The following is a 15,843-nucleotide window of genomic DNA, read 5'->3' as shown; positions in this document are numbered from 1 at the left end:
CATCTCCTTCGGAGCGCGCGGCCGGTGGGGCCTCGGGAGCCGCAGAGCGCGCGTGGGTGTGGCGTCCGTGAGCTCCCGGGAGGGTTGAGTGATCGGAGATTTCCCCCTACTCTGCCCCGCCACGGCGGTAGCGGCTTTCCACCGTGGGGCGGGGCCCGGACTGGGGGCGGGGCGCCGGGCGGGCGCGGCGCTATTTCCAGCCTCGCCGGAGGCTTCGCTCGCACTTCGCTGCGAGCCTTCCCGGCGCTGGAGCCGGATCCGGTGGCACCGCGGGGAGGAGACAGGACCGGGCGGTGGCGGCGGAGACCGGGGGGACGCAACCAGTGCTGGTGGGGACCCAATAGGAGCACGCCGCCGCAACCTCTCCTGCGCGCTCCGGCCGCCGACTCCACGCCAATCGTCCACTCCCAGCACCTAGGACTACGCAAAGAAAGAGACCCAGCCCGGCCCGAGTCGGGGCGGAGATCCTCCTTGCTTCCCAAGCGCCCGGGAGGAGGAATTCTCCTACCGCCAAGAACCGAGCCGGACCGGAGGAACCCGTGGCCTGGAAAGCAACGGCAGCAGCAGGTAAAGTGCCTGCGCCCCACATCATCCCGTCCCCTCCCTGTGCCGGCTGCTCACCCGAAGGGATGCCCCAGGGAACCCTTGAGTGAACCCGGACCGCTCTGAGCGCAGTCCTCGCCGCTCGACATGTATCGGAGTCCCAAGCTGCAGGTGCTGGTGCGGGCGTGCGGTGCTTGGGTCTGGCTGTACTTTGGGGACCGGCCCCCATGAGCGGGAACTTTAATTAGACTTTCGATCCTTGATTTTCTCCACGCCTGGGAACTGCCTCTCTCTCTCTCTCCTACTGGCTCTCCCTGAGGACCCTCAGCTCCTCCTCCTAGATCTGGATGCTGAGTGCGTGGAGGCAGCTTTGGGCACTGAGCGCCCCAGGGCCGGGCTGGAGCGTCCAGGGTGCCGAGGCTTTGATGTGAGCTTGGAACTGGGACTTAGGGGTCAGCTGGGGGCCAGCAAGGCGAAAGGGGAAGTTAATGACGACCTTGGCCTCCTACCGGGAGGCATAAGGTATCCCTGCGCTCCATCGCGCGCATCTCCACCCGGCAACTCTCTAGGGCCCCGGCCTGTTTTGTGCACCGGGAAAGTGTGCGTGCGTCAGTGATCGCAGGGAGGTGTGTGCTTGCGTGCATCCCGGAGTGCGGGAGTTGGAGCCTCGGGCGACTGGGAGTAGGGGACTGTGAGATGATGCTCTTTGCGGCGGCGGGACCGAGCCCATCTCTAGCGGCGCTGCAACTCCAGCTGCTGAGCAAGGCTGCGTTGCCAGCTACAGCTCTGGCTTCTCCAAAGGCTGGCCTGGCCAGGCGAAGGTGCGTTCCCGGGTTTGGGCAGGGCCAGAGGTGGCGCTTGGGCACGAAGTGACCTCTCTATTTCCCGCGCAGGACTCCAAACCCTAACTTTAGTTGTACATCTTGCCTCTGGTTCCTGCGGCCCTCACCGGGCCCCGGAACAGTCAGAGGACTATGTCCTGGGCTGCAGGCGTTCAGGTCGGATCTTGGAACACCCTGCCTTGCAGTCATTTCAGCATCACCTGGCGTCGCATCTCTGATCCGCCTCCCAGCAGGACCCTAAGCATGATTGGCTCTAAAAGGAACAGGCTTCCAGGGCTCTCTGTTTCTATGGAGGCAGCAAGTGGGAGACTCGGTTGGGGGCAAGGACATAGATACCTCCAGGTGGTCGCGGTGGGTAAAGGGGCCAAGGCAGGTTAACTCTTTCCCCAACCTCCCCCCAGGGTCACAGGCACGAGCTTCCTCCACCAAGTCCACTTTTTTGAGGGTCCACCTTGACCTTACCTTGGTGGACAGGGGCCCCTGTCTTAAGTCCCACCCTAGTGCAACCTTTGACATGCGGAACTCTTTTTAAAAAGTTCCTACCCCCACATCCTGTCAGCACCCCCAAAAGCACACTTGGAAAGAGTGAGCGAGGGGTCGTGGTTCGCACAGAAGACCCTCTTCTTTTTCAGGCGGGGTCTCAGCGTGCAGCCCAGGCTCTCATGACTTCAACCTGCTGAGTGCAGGGATTACAGGTGTGCACCATCCCGTCCTAAAAGACCTTTTCTTTAAACCAGGCGACCCCATCACCTACAGGCAGACAGGGGCCCGGGGCCTCTTGAGGAGAGTGGAAACATGCTTGGGAGGCTCCAGCGCTCCCTAAAGTGACACACAAGAGAGGTGCTACTCAGACCCTGAAAAAGACCGAGTCAAATTGGGGTGATCAATAATCCAGTAGCACTGGAAGACAGAAAACGTCGAAGCCTGACCCTGTCCCATTGTTTGGTGGAGTCACCATGGGACACATGGATGGCCAGTGTAGTATTTATTCATTTACCGGGAATCTGGCTTTGTGGGAGTGAATTATGTTCCCCGGGCATTGATTTTTGTTCTTCTTGTTGCTTTTTATTAAAGACCCCAAAATTTAAAAAGCCAAGGCTTTTCTCAAAGCAAGGTCAAGGGTTAATTATTTATAGAGAGACATCCATCAGCCGGGGAGGGGGGATGTGCTCATTTATAAATTCCCTGAGTGGGCAAAATGCAATCTATTTTTCTCTGGCTCCAGCCGGGAGAGGAGAGCTGGCTGGCTTGACGGAGGACGCTTTGTAACTCAGCCTGCTGTTGGAGATGCCTTTTCCATCTTGTAGCTGGAACATCACTTGGGGAAATTTTATGCATATTTGCTGTGTTTCCGTAATGAACATTTACTGATTAACAGAGTATCCAGGGAGTTTTGTTTTTTAAACATTTATTCAAATTTCTGTTTATGTAAGCTAATAAGTCTGGGAAAGTTCAGTTAACTACCCCACCACCACCACCACCCCTACCCCAATGGATGTTGCTTGGCAGGCTTGTCTCAGAATTTACCCTCCATTCACTTACAACGGGGAAGTCAGATTCCTCTGATTGGAAATACAGAGCTGGCTGCTGCCCTGCACCTCACTCTGAGCTCCTGCCAGCCGCTACTCTTTGTGGTTTTGCTGATGGAGGAGCTGTGATTGCTGTTTTGCTGGCTGTATGGGGCCGGGGTACTCTGCTGCCGCCACTGGGGTGCTGACGGGGGCAGACAGGGAAGGTGTGGTCACCAGCTCACGCCCCTGCCTCTTGCCTACCGCTGACCCGGAGTCTGACCCCTGTCTTAGCGTGCCCAGGTGTCCCCCCCCCAACACGTTCTGATTTGCCTATGCATGGCAGCTACAAAGAAGAAATTACAGTCGGTGAGCAACTGTGTTAATCACAGGCCTGTGTTAATCAGAAGGTAACGAGTCTTCTAAACAGGAGGTTTATATAATGCTGGCCCGAGGAGGTCAAGACGGCACTGCAGAGGGACAGCCAAAAATAAAGCGGATGAGTAAAGATTCCGCGTGTGTGCCTGCGTGCGTGCGTGCGTATGTGGCATCAGTATCGGGGCTCTGGTCGGAGGTGGGCAGCCCCCGTGTGAGGCTGTGGTGACCAGAGGCTCCTGGAGCTGTGTCCTTGGAGTCGCTTGCTAGATCTGACTTCAGAGCAGCTGTGTTGTCCCTTGCCTCCCATGACAAAGCTGTCCCTGAGTAGAGGAGACTCACTGACTCAGGTAACCCGCGGACGGCTTTCCTGAGCTCAGGTGGCGGAGGAGAGGGAGACATCGGCTCACTTCTTATTGGCTGAAGGCTAAGTGACCCTCTCCGGTCAGGGAACTGCTGTGGCAGAGGATGCGGCCCACACATCGCTAGTATGAAGGAGCTGTGACCTCTGCCCTCCGGAAAACTACCTGTCATTTGTGATCTGGTGTTGCAGACAGGCTCGCCCGGGACTCGGGACTTGATTGTGGGTGGTTAGGAAATCAGAGGAGCAGTGAAGGCTGTCAGGAAGCCGGAGAAGACTGTGTCCCCATGGGCCAACAGCCAGAAGCGGCCCTGGTCCCATGCTCACAGAGTACCCACATGTAGGCCCAGGGCCCGTGTGTGTGTGTGTGTGTGTGTGTGTGTGTGTGTGTGTGTGTGTGTCAGACAGAGCTGCCTCCCCAGGCTGGCAGGTGGAGATTTTCATTCTTATTCCCCACCCGTAAGACCCTGCTTCTGGGGAACTAGTACTTTGTGTGTGTGGAGGGGGAGGGGAGAGTCTGGTGGCAATGAGGGTATGGCATCACTTTCCTGTCAAACCCAGCTGGCTTTGGTGAGTGACATTTATTTGCGCTAAACTATGATTGTCAGTGTTGAAACCTGGAGTCAAATGACTCTTGTGTCACACTCCCAAGGCCAGCCCCCTTGTCACTCTCCTTCATTCTGCCATCAGTGAGTGTTTGTTGAGTACGTATCGGGTGTCCCTTGTGGGACAGAGACTTCACCGTCACTCATTCATCTCGCCATCATATGCTAGGCAAAGGCATTATCAGACACAGCCGGAGCCCGAGGGGGAGTCTAGGCTTGAGAAAGGTTGGAAGGGGCGCCCGGCTTGTTTCCCCACGGCATCGGATCCGTGTGCGCTGAGCAAGTGCTCTGCCGCTGAGTTGTTATAAGCCCTACAAACAAGCGAGCTGACTTGGACGGAGGTCAAAGGGCTGGAGAGACGGCTCAGAGAGGTTCCTAGCACTGGCTGCTCTTCCAGAGGTCCTGAGTTCGATTCCCAGCATCCGCACAGTGGCTTGGGCTGAAGACCTGAGGTGGGAGGGACTGAGGCTCTTCTGCTAAGATCTGAAGGAGTGGCTGGTATGTTCCAGCTGAGTCGGGAGGGATGGTGGGGGCGCAGCCTGCACAGCTGCCCCTGCCGAGGGAATAAATGAGAAAGCTCTGGTCACCAGTGATCAGAAGACCCCTGTGTTGCCACTGATGAAGGAGAGGGACGGAAGTGATGGAGACCTGAAAACAGGGAGCCTTGGAGGCCGAGCCGCATCTGGATTTGGGATTTTTATCCAGCTAACGGCTGTGGGGTTTGGAGACCCGTGAGAAGGGAGCAGCAAAGGCCCCAGAGATGAAGATCCCGCAGTTCCAGAGGCGTCAGTTTGGGAGGGGACGTGGTGAGGCGGGGCTTGCGGGACACTGGTGAGAACTCTTGGCTCCCTGAGACAGAGATCCTCCTGGGGTCCTGAGCTCCTGTCCATTCCAGGACTGGGTGGTCCGATGGCTGGCGGCACAGCCAGGCCTCCGTGGCACTCCCCCAGCCACCTCCATCCATGCTTGTCAGTGTGACTGTCTGCCGCTGTCGGGAACCGCCAAGACGAAGACCATGAGCCCAGGGTGGCCCCACCCATGGTGGGCCGGCCACTCCCACGTCAACCATTAAGTACTTATTTATTTATGTAGACTAGTGCTCTATCTGCATGCGTGCCAGCATGGCAGAAGAAGGCACCAGATCCTGTTGTAGCCCCTGGCCACACATGTGGTTGCTGAAAATTGAACTCAGGACCCCCAGAGGAACAGACGGTGCTCTTAACCACGGAGCCATCTCTCCAGCCCCAAATCAATCTTAATAAAGAAAAAACGCCATTAAAGACATGCCCCAAAGGCCAATCTGACGGAGGCATCCTCTCAATTAAGTTTCCCTCTTCCCAGATGACTCCAGACTGTGTCAAGTTGACAAAACAAAACAAAACTAACACACACACACACACACACACACACACATACACACACACACACACACACTCACACCACACAGGAGGCGCTTAGTGATAGCCTTGCCAGGGCTCTCCGGGGAGGACCAGGCAGAGAACTACTCTTTATCTTTCTGTAACTGACACCTTTCTGCTGAACTAGCTCCACTCAAGACCCGCCTTCCCCCCAGGGGAGTGCAACAAGGCTTTTAGTCACCTGAAGGCTCTGTCCTGTGTGCCAGCCACTTACAGGGCTCTGGTGCCCACCTTCTCCTGGAGTTGGCTGCCTGCCTGCTGTTCCTGCCTGTGCTGTGTTCACTTCCCGGCACCCCCAGTAGTTTCTTCGCCTGCCATGTAGTTGATATAACCCGGCAGTCGGCTGGCATCTGCCCCAGAAAGAACTCTCTTTCGCATGTCCCTTTGAGAGGCTCTGCCTGGGATTGAGAGCTCCCCCAGCTCCCTCTGAAGTCTGACTCTTCCCAGGCTGTCTGCGGCTTAGGGACATGGCTTCCCCACAGACAACAGCCCTGAGCCCAGGCTCCATCACCGTCGTCGTCGTCATTGTCCTCTTCCAGAGCTGGGGTGGAGGGAAACAGGCCTGTGAGTCACCCTACTTCCTGGTGTGCCCATGCTGCTGGCTGCAGGCCCTGAGTTGAGCGGCTGCCGAGATGCAGGCAACAGCCCAGGTCGCTGTCACCTTGTCCTCACTCCGTCTGGGCCGGAGCCAGCTGCTACCAAGCTGGGCCAGCCTTGGGGATGAGAGCGGCGACAGCGGTGACAGGCAAGGAGAAGGGCTAGGCCGTACCGTTTCATGCTTTGTAACCCCTGGCCTGTCTGAGGCTCTTCGCCTAAGGGTGGGCTGTTCTCCCCGACTCTGTCTGCTAGTGAATCCCCTGTGACTGTCTGCAGCTTAGCTCAAGGCTTCCTGTCCAGGGTGGCCTGTCCCTCTACTGCCGTCATCGCTAGCTGTCCGTGGACCACCGGGCATGCCCAGATAACCATCCGCGGGGAGGTGACACAACAGAGCTCCTCTGCCAACATTCTATACCCTGGGCTCAGGTTGACTCATGCTTAACAGACAAGTCATACCCATCTTCGAAGCCATCTCTTTTTGGGGGGGGGGGGGCTGACTCATCTGTCTGGACAAGATTCATCTGCCCAGTCTTGTGAGCACTGAGACCTTCCTCCAGCCTTGTTGGGGGGGGGGCAGGGTGTGCTTCCTGTATTACTGGTGGGGTAAGGGAAGGAGGCAGTGCCTACAGGGAGAATCTCAGCATTCGGCAAATACTGCCCAAGGTTCGTCCATGTGTAGGGCCTCATACCTAGTCTTGGGGAAGCTGGGACAATGTACTCAGGCCACAGGGCCATAGAGCTTGTAAGAATGTTTCTCTTGCCAGGCGGTGGTGGCGCACGCCTTTAATCCCAGCACTCGGGAGGCAGAGGCAGGCGGATCTCTGTGAGTTTGAGGCCAGGCTGGACCCACAGCCTCCAAAACAATACAGAGAAACCCTGTCTCGAAAAACCAAAAAAAAAAAGTCTCTCTTTCCTGCTGTGTTAGCCATGAAGAGCTTGGTCTGGAGGGGGTGCGCATGGCTGACTGGCAGGCCTGGAGATCCTGTCTGTCTGTCATGGTGGAGCGTCATGTGGCACAGTATGTCCCACTAGCTGGGCAGGTACCTAATGTGTGCGGTCTGTCTGTACTGGCTGAATTAGGGTTTGATGCAGACAGCCTGACTACCTTGTGGAGTCAGTGTGTGGTACGTGTGGTATGTGTACCCTGGTTGAGCCTTGGGTGTTAGCAATGGAATCTTCCGTTTCGTCTGCGTCTGCTCCATTCTCCGGGCCTTTGAACATGGCTCAGATTGCTCGAACTCTCTACCTTCAACGGCTTTCTTGGTGACTGGACTTCCTTTCAGATCCAGGCTGACATGTCAGCAGCCTTGTCTTCCAGGGCCTTGGTGGCTAAGCCCAATGCAGTGCGTCTACACTGTTGGAAACCAGCATGTGAAGCAGGTAGTCTTTCTGCACAGGTTGAGCCAGTATGCTTGGTGGGTAATCCTGTCTACACTGGTTGAGCTCCCCGGTGGATGATACTATGAAGCCTGTCTATACCACTGGTCAATGGGCACATCACTCGAGTCGTTCAAAGCTGTTAAGTCGGTGTTCAAAGCACAGCACTGGCTACCCTGGTTGAGTCCACTATGTGATCCAGGCAGACCACCGCACTGCTGGAGACAGTGGAGGTGTTGGTCAGCCTCAGGCTTGCTGGGGCTAGTGTTCTGGATTTCTCTGGAAACCTCTAGCCAATCCTGGGTGGCTTTCTCCCGTCCAAGGATACCTCCCAAACATCTGGGTCCAATGTGCACCCCGTTCACCAGGGACAGTTCCCATGGCCTTCCCTTTCAGCAGCGGCTGTCTGTGACCAGTGCCATCTCCGCCACCCTCCATGGCATCCACTCTCGTGCCTTCATCTCTGGAAAGTCATTTAGCGTGGATTACTGCCCCGATGTGCATAGTAAATTGATTTTCTCCTGCTTGGGTCCTTCTTGCTGTTTTCCGCTTCGGGTTGGGGGTCTCACGAGGTTTGGGTTCATCTGCAAATCTAATTTCACGACCGTTCATCCCGGGAAAGCACACGCTCTGCCTGTTATTTAACTCCTCTCTATTTCCTTTTCCATGAATTAAAATGTCAACAGACAACCATGACGACCACGTACACCCCTCACTCCATCCCAGGGGGCTGAAGCTGGTAAACAGAGTCAAACTGTCTGGTTAGAATCTTAGCTTCGCCCCTTGGTCATTGTGCAGACTAGGGACTTGGTTTCTTCGCCTGTAAAATGAGAATAGCGATAGGCCCCGCCTCCTAGGGTAGGTCTAGCGGCTCTCGGCAAGGCGAAAGCTGCTGTTGTTATCGTTATATAGTCCTTTGTGTTTGGTCTCTTAGCCTAACATGTCAGTCAGGGATCTACACTGATAATGTGAAAAGGATTTGGGACGGGGCTTGTGGCTCCCCTGCCAGGGTCTCCTCAAATCCTTATTTTAAAGGAATTGTGTGTGTGTGTGTGTAAGTGTACCTGTGTGTGCATGTGTGTAAGTGTACCTGTGTGCTAGTGTACCTGTGTGTGCATGAGTGTAAGTGTACCTGTGTGTGTAAGTGTACCTGTGTGTGCATGTATATATGCATGTGTGTAAGAGTACCTGTGTGTGCATGTGTGTATGCATGAGTGTAAGTGTACCTGTGTGTGTACATGTAAGTGTACCTGTGTGTGCATGTGTGTAAGTGTACCTGTGTGTGCATGTGTGTATGCATGTCTGTAAGTGTACCTGTGTGTGTACATGTGTGCAAGTGTACCTGTGTGTACATGTGTGTAAGTGTACCTGTGTGTAAATGTGTGTAAGTGTACCTATGTGTGCATGTGTGTACATGAGTGTAAGTGTACCTGTGTGTGCATGTGTGTGTATGCATATGTGTGAGTGTACCTGTGTGTGCATGTGTGTGTATGCATGTGTGTAAGTGTACCTGTGTGTGCATGTGTGTGTATGCATATGTGTGAGTGTACCTGTGTGTGCATGTGTGTATGCATGTGTGTAAGTGTACCGGTGTGTGCATGTGTGTGTATGCATGTGTGTGAGTGTACCTGTGTGTGCATGTGTGCATGCATGTGTGTGCATGTGTGTGTATGCATATGTGTAAGTGTACCTGTGTGTGCATGTGTGTGTATGCATGTGTGTAAGTGTACCTGTGTGTGCATGTGTGTGTATGCATATGTGTGAGTGTACCTGTGTGTGCATGTGTGTATGCATGTGTGTAAGTGTACCGGTGTGTGCATGTGTGTGTATGCATGTGTGTGAGTGTACCTGTGTGTGCATGTGTGTATGCATGTGTGTAAGTGTACCTGTGTGTGCATGTGTGTATGCATATGTGTAAGTGTACCTGTGTGTGCATGTGTGTATGCATGTGTGTAAGTGTACCTGTGTGTGCATGTGTGTATGCATGTGTGTAAGTGTACCGGTGTGTGCAGATGCCCAAGGAAGCCAAAAGAGCGTCAGATCAGATTCCCTGGAGCCGCTGTTACAGGCACTGGGAACCCAACCTGGGTCCTCTGGGAGAGCAGCAAGCACTCCCATTAACTGCTCCATCCCCAAATCTCTTACAAATGGACATGGTGATGTCCTTCACAAATGTGTTTTATCCGCTCATTCCCTTTTTACGTATGATTGCTATCATACGCAAAAGGGAGCGGGTTTGTGTGTGAGCAATGTAGCAACTGTCTTGAGAGCTTCCCAGGCCGGTGTTCCCAGCACCAGAGCAGGAATCGGAATATGGCTAACACTCACCTCAGAGGTCCCCTTTGATCCCTTCCAGCCACTCCCCCTCACCACATAGGTAACTAACAGTGTGGGTTTGTTTCCCTTGCTCCTAAACTCGATAGCTGTGGAACGGCAGCCTACATACATGCGTGGCTGGGTCAGCATCGTGCGGGAGAGATTCCCCTGCATCGTGCGCCGCTGCTGCTTTTCCGCTCTGATTATTTTGGGGGCTCCCACTGCGCTTTGTGTGAGTGTCCACCAGGGGCCCACGCTTGGAAGGCCTTGTTCCTAAGGTGGTACTAATTGGGAAGTATTGCAGACCATTACGAGGTGGGATATTTTGGGACACCTTCAGGTCACCATTCAGGGCACGCCCAAAAAGGGATTGTGGAACCACACTGTGTCATCTTTCTTGCTCCTTGGCTCCATGACATGCCCTCGTTGTCATTCGGCACCCTCACCGGAATCCCAAAGCATTTGGGGGCCTCCTGATCATGTACTGGAAGCTCTAGGATCATGAGCTTAAAACCCCTTTTTCTTCTCACAAAGCAACTGCCTCATCTACTTTGTTGTGGCAAGAAGGAGCTGGCTGATACCGCGCCATTGTGTGGGCATACTCTAATTTATTTACCCATCCTCCTGTTGACTGCCATTTAAGTCGTTCAGAGTTTTTGACTATTGTTTTTGCACGTGTTTCTTGGGTGCGTCTGAGAAGCAAGGACTTAGACTTTCTGGGTTAGGGGGAGCACATCTTTTATGGGAACCGCAGTCAGGTTTAGGAAGTGTTCATCCACCCAGGCATAGAGGTGCTCACCTACATGTAATCCCCGTATGTGGGGAGTTAAGGCCAGAGGATCATGAACTCAAGACCAGACCAAACTTGCTAGTGATACCGTGTGTGTGTGTGTGTGTGTGTGTGTGTGTGTGTGTGTGTGTGTTCAAGGGCGTGCAGGGGATGGGACTGCACCTCCTTAAGTCTCCTCAACAGTTATGTGAGGGTTCCAGTCACTCCACATCCTTTCTAACAATGTGTGGTTGGCTTTTATCGTTTTTTAGCCATCCCCATGACTATGTAGAGCTATCACACTGTGTTTTTAATTTGATTTCTCAGATGACTAATAGAGTTTCTTCTTTGCCCAGGATATTTTGAACCTGAAAATATTCTCCAACAAATCTCAAAATTCACTTCCACCCCCAGAAGATAGGGTTGTTAAATGTCTATAGGTGTGTATGATGCCTTTCCGGGGGAAGCTTGAGTCTGCTCGTCTAGAAGGTGGGAGATGGAGTAGTCTGGCATTTCTGTGAGGAGTGGGAACCTCAACAGACGCCGTGAACTTTGAGCCCGCCCTGTGGGACTCATGTTTGCTGCCGTGTCTCGGCGTCCAAGACCATCCGAGCACAAAGTAAGACCCCACGAAAGCCCAGTGAACAAAGGCCCACGTCATGAAGCTGCCCATTGGTCCCCTTAGCCCCTCCTACCTACCTGACTCAACAGGGGTGTGTTAGTATACTGAGCCGCCCTGGTAAGGACTCCACTGGGTTCTCCGTCCCTAGAGGACATCCTGTGCTGGGAATCTGTTCCCGCTAGTGACCTTGCCTGTCCAAAGCCAGCTATGATAGAGCAGCAGGCATGCTTACCCAAGACTATAAACACTGACCATTATAGAGCATCATCCATTAGCTGGGCCTGGTGCATGGTCCTGCAATCCCAGTCATTCCAGAAAGCTGAGGTAGGAGGATCACAAGTTCATTGCCTACTTAGGCTACAGAGTGAGTTCAAAGCCAGGTTGGTGAACTTCCTAAGAAGATCCTGTCTCAAAAGAAAAGGTCTGACAATATAGCCCAGTGGTACAGGTAGGAGGCAACTTCCCTTGCCTAGAATCTACACTCACTGGTAGAGCATTTATCTAGCATGTGCTGAGTTCCGTTCCCTTAGGTGTCTTCATCTTGATGGGTGTGCCCGCTATTGGGTTTCTTTGCCAGTAGGTATCTGGGAGCCCCCCTCCCCTGTCAAAAGCAGTGTCCCCTCTGCGTGTCACGGACTTCTCAGCCTTCAGCGCTAATTTTCCATAGCTGGCACGCTTTCCATTCGAGTAGGAGCAGAAGCTTGTGTGTAATAAACCACTCAGCGGATCGTGCCGCCGCTTGACCGCAACAATACCTTCTGCCTTTGGCTGCACCTGGCCCGCTTCCTTCCGGCTTGACAGAAGTCTCCGGAAAACAATGTGCTTGGGCTAGGAGAGCCCGGCTTGGAGTCCTCGGAACGAATGCGCTATTCTCTGTGTTCCTGTTGTCCTCGGGGAAGGGAGTAGGGCCCACGTACAACTCCGGCGCGAACAGCACAGAGTGATGCGGGTGTCTAAGGTTTGATGGCGTGGGTAAGGGATTCTAGCTGATTCTAGCCGGGGTAGGCTGGGCAAGGAATCAGTGTGAGCCCACTCCTGAGTATCAGCAGAGAGAAGTCCACAGGACAAAGAGAGACGCTGGGTGCCCAAGAGACACAAAATACGTAGATTCATTGGAGGATCAATTCTAGAAGCCAACTTGAGACTGCTTGTCTCCAAGGCAAAGAGTGAGAGCTCTCTCTATCTCGGTATTGGGAGGAATTCTCTCCAAGGTTCGGGATCACAGGGCACATGGTCTGTGTGAACCAAAATGCAAGTCACTTTAAAATAGGACAACAAATGACTCTGTGACACACACATTGTTTATGTGTAGGCGGGTATGTGGGGACGGAAGAGCTAAAAGCGGTTTGGGAAAAACAACACCTTTTTTTTTTTTGGTAGGAAGGCAGATTAGGGAGGTCTGCGGTCTTCTGTCATAACTAATATGAAAGGTTTATCAACATAAAAAAAAAGCCTGACGTTTTTTGCAAAATTGATTTGAAGACTTGGCAGATTTGAGGAATCGTTCAGTAACATTTTTACGGGTCGATGCTAATTTGATTCTGCCGACCTGCGCGACACGCCAATTTACTGCCAGGCCAGCATTAAGGATGGACCTCCCGTGCTGAGTTTTATAGGCGGACAGCTCATAAAGATGTGTGCTTGACAAGTATTCTGCCTCTCTGAGGATGTAGAGTATGAAGTGTTTATCAAAAGCCACCTAAATCGACCCTGCTCCGGACTCGTAAACAACCTGGGGGCTTCAGCCTCACACTTCATTCAGTATTTCAAGTCTCACCACTCACTACAGATCCTGGTGCTTGCATGCCAGGAGCCTTTGTCTCCGAAAGCCACCTCCAGACACGTGACGAACTCCGGGGCATGGCTGACTGTGGAAGTAACACCCGTGGCCTCTAGAATGCTCGTGGCCCTCAAGGCAGGCCTCGGGGAGGGCTGACATGCCACCCCCCAAACAGTTCCCAATCTCCAAAAGCTGTGTCTCCAGGGAGAGGAGGCCAAAGGTTACCAGGTATGGTGACACAAGCCTAGATGCTGAGGCAGGAGGATTGCTAGCCCGATGCAGCCTGGGCTACCTTGTGAGACACTGTTTGTCAAGGGGGGGGGCGTGCCTGAAATAAACCTTTGGTCCCAGGGACGCCAGCTTCTTTTCTTTCGTTTTTATTTCCTGGGTGTCCCCATGATGGATCATGGGCGCAGGTTTCTCTTTGCCTAAGTACAACTGTTAGAGACTCACCACGGCATCTCTCCAAAGCTTTGTTTGTCCAGCACACCAGAGAGTGTTGTAACAACAAAAATAATCAAAACTGCCCCTTTTTAAATCTCAGACTCCAGAGACAGGCAGGTGGATCTCTGTGAGTTTTTTGGCCAGCCTGGTCTACACAGCAAGTTCCAGGCCGGTCAGAGACATGTTGAGAGACCAGAAAGCTCAACCAATCAACAAAAAACCAAAACCAGAACAGACCAGACCTGTATTTTACTGTTGAAAACCATTGCTACGATTGCACACTAAGATGTGGCTAAACACACTTTACTCCTCCCCGCCCCCCTTTCTGGAGTGCCTGCCCCGCCCCAGTGCTAATTTGCCCTTAGCTTAAATGAAGATGATTGCAGGCCAAGGACAGGGAGCATATAGACTTCCATAAGCCCAAAGCCTCCTGGGCCTCTGGCAGGGGAAATCTGATCTTGGGCAAATGTCAAGGTGTCTTTTTGAAATCTGTGTGACGGTATGAGCTCATTGTGGGCATAGGGCTTCATCTGGGTTCATAAATATTGTATGGGACTTCCTTATTGCCACCTTGGTCAGCCTGAGAACACAACAGCAACCCCCCTTTCTACGCGCACGCGCACACACACACACACACACACACAGACAGAGAAAGAGAGCGAGAGAGAGAGAGAGAGAGAGAGAGAGAGAGAGAGAGAGAGAGAGAGAGAGAGACCCATCACCGTCGCAATCTATTGCCAAGTTGTCATGAAAAGTCAATTGGTGATATTTCAATCACAACGTCCCTGTAACAAATTCCATTCAAATTCCCGGGGAAGAGAGTTAAGGCTTCATCCTGCTGCTGGGAGAATGACACGCTAAATGTAGCTTCCTGGGGCCCTGGCAGCCGTCCAGGGCTTTGTAATTTATACTTCTCCTTCCTGGCTCTCCAAGTGACCTTGGAACCTCTGCACTGCAAGGTTTCTTAGGTTCTTAGGTTCACACGGTGCGCTCCTCATCCCCCCCAAGCCAGCCCTCCCAGGGTCACCCATCCTGGGGGAGCCTAGAGAAAGGATGACAATATAACCCCCTTCCCCCCCCAAAAAGCACGTGGCTGGTGATGGGAAGATTGTTTGTTGCTGCTGACCTTTCCGCTAAAATTGATGTCAGCTGTGAAACAGTCAAACACTCCCGGTGCTTGAAAGGTGGCTTGCAGGTGACAGGAATCTCTCTCCCAGGCCCAGCCAGCAACCAGCAGGTAACCCTGGGAGAGAAAGGTGCCAGGGGGAGGGGCATCGTTCGATTAAGCTCATCAGCTATTTTTCGGTTGAGGAATAAACAAAGTGACCCCGGACTGCTGCTAGTAAAGACTCCAGCTTGGGAGTGGCGTGTAAGAGAGATTAATGTACAATTAAAACCCGCGTATGAGTAAATTACAGGGTGACAGCTACCTCGTGCAAACACCGCAGCCGTGTAATTAAGAGGAGTTAGAGGCTCCCCCGGATCCCGTTTGACGAAGGAAGCGCCTGGGGGCTGTCTGTGGTGTGCCCAGGTGGCGCAGAGTGGGGGACCATGTGGAGGTGGATGGAGGGGCCAGTCTGGGGCATAGAAGGAGTTAGCCCGCCCCTCTGGTCTCCGCCCCTCTGGTCTCCGCCCCTCTGGTCTCCGCCCCTCTGGTCTCCGCCCCTCTGGTCTCCGCCCCTCTGGTCTCCGCCCCTCTGGTCTCCGCCCCTCTGGTCTCCGCCCCTCTGGTCTCCGCCCCTCTGGTCTCCGCCCCTCTGGTCTCCGCCCCTCTGGTCTCCGCCCCTCTGGTCTCCGCCCCTCTGGTCGTCTCCGCCCCTCTGGTCTCCGCCCCTCTGGTCTCCGCCCCTCTGGTCTCCGCCCCTCTGGTCTCCGCCCCTCTGGTCTGTCTCCGCCCCTCTGGTCTGTCTCCGCCCCTCTGGTCTGTCTCCGCCCCTCTGGTCTGTCTCCGCCCCTCTGGTCTGTCTCCGCCCCTCTGGTCTGTCTCCGCCCCTCTGGTCTGTCTCCGCCCTCTGGTCTGTCTCCGCCCCTCTGGTCTGTCTCCGCCCCTCTGGTCTGTCTCCGCCCCTCTGGTCTGTCTCCGCCCCTCTGGTCTGTCTCCGCCCCTCTGGTCTGTCTCCGCCCCTCTGGTCTGTCTCCGCCCCTCTGGTCTGTCTGTCTCCGCCCCTCTGGTCTGTCTCCGCCCCTCTGGTCTGTCTCCGCCCCTCTGGTCTGTCTCCGCCCCTCTGGTCTGTCTCCGCCCCTCTGGTCTGTCTCCGCCCCTCTGGTCTGTCTCCGCCCCTCTGG

General features: G+C 54.1%; 1 protein-coding gene across 2 annotated transcripts in view; it reads left to right on the top strand.

Annotated features, from left to right (window-relative positions):
* Positions 1-214: 214 nt before the first annotated feature.
* The window catches only part of Chst8 (carbohydrate sulfotransferase 8), a 133,696-nt gene continuing 118,067 nt past the window's right edge, over positions 215-15,843 (top strand). The window contains exon 1 of one of the 2 annotated variants that reach the window (XM_005081774.4): positions 215-567. The gene's annotated coding sequence lies outside the window, so the exon portion shown is untranslated. Of the gene's footprint in view, positions 568-1,086; positions 1,365-15,843 lie in introns of those variants that run through there. The other variant, XM_040735503.1, reaches the window with a different exon arrangement.

This window comes from Mesocricetus auratus, unplaced genomic scaffold (genome assembly GCF_017639785.1).
Source record: "Mesocricetus auratus isolate SY011 unplaced genomic scaffold, BCM_Maur_2.0 Super-Scaffold_100046, whole genome shotgun sequence".
NCBI lineage: Eukaryota > Metazoa > Chordata > Mammalia > Rodentia > Cricetidae > Mesocricetus > Mesocricetus auratus.
The sequence above is the reverse complement of the archived record's forward strand: the minus strand, read 5'-3'. Positions and strand labels throughout refer to the sequence as shown.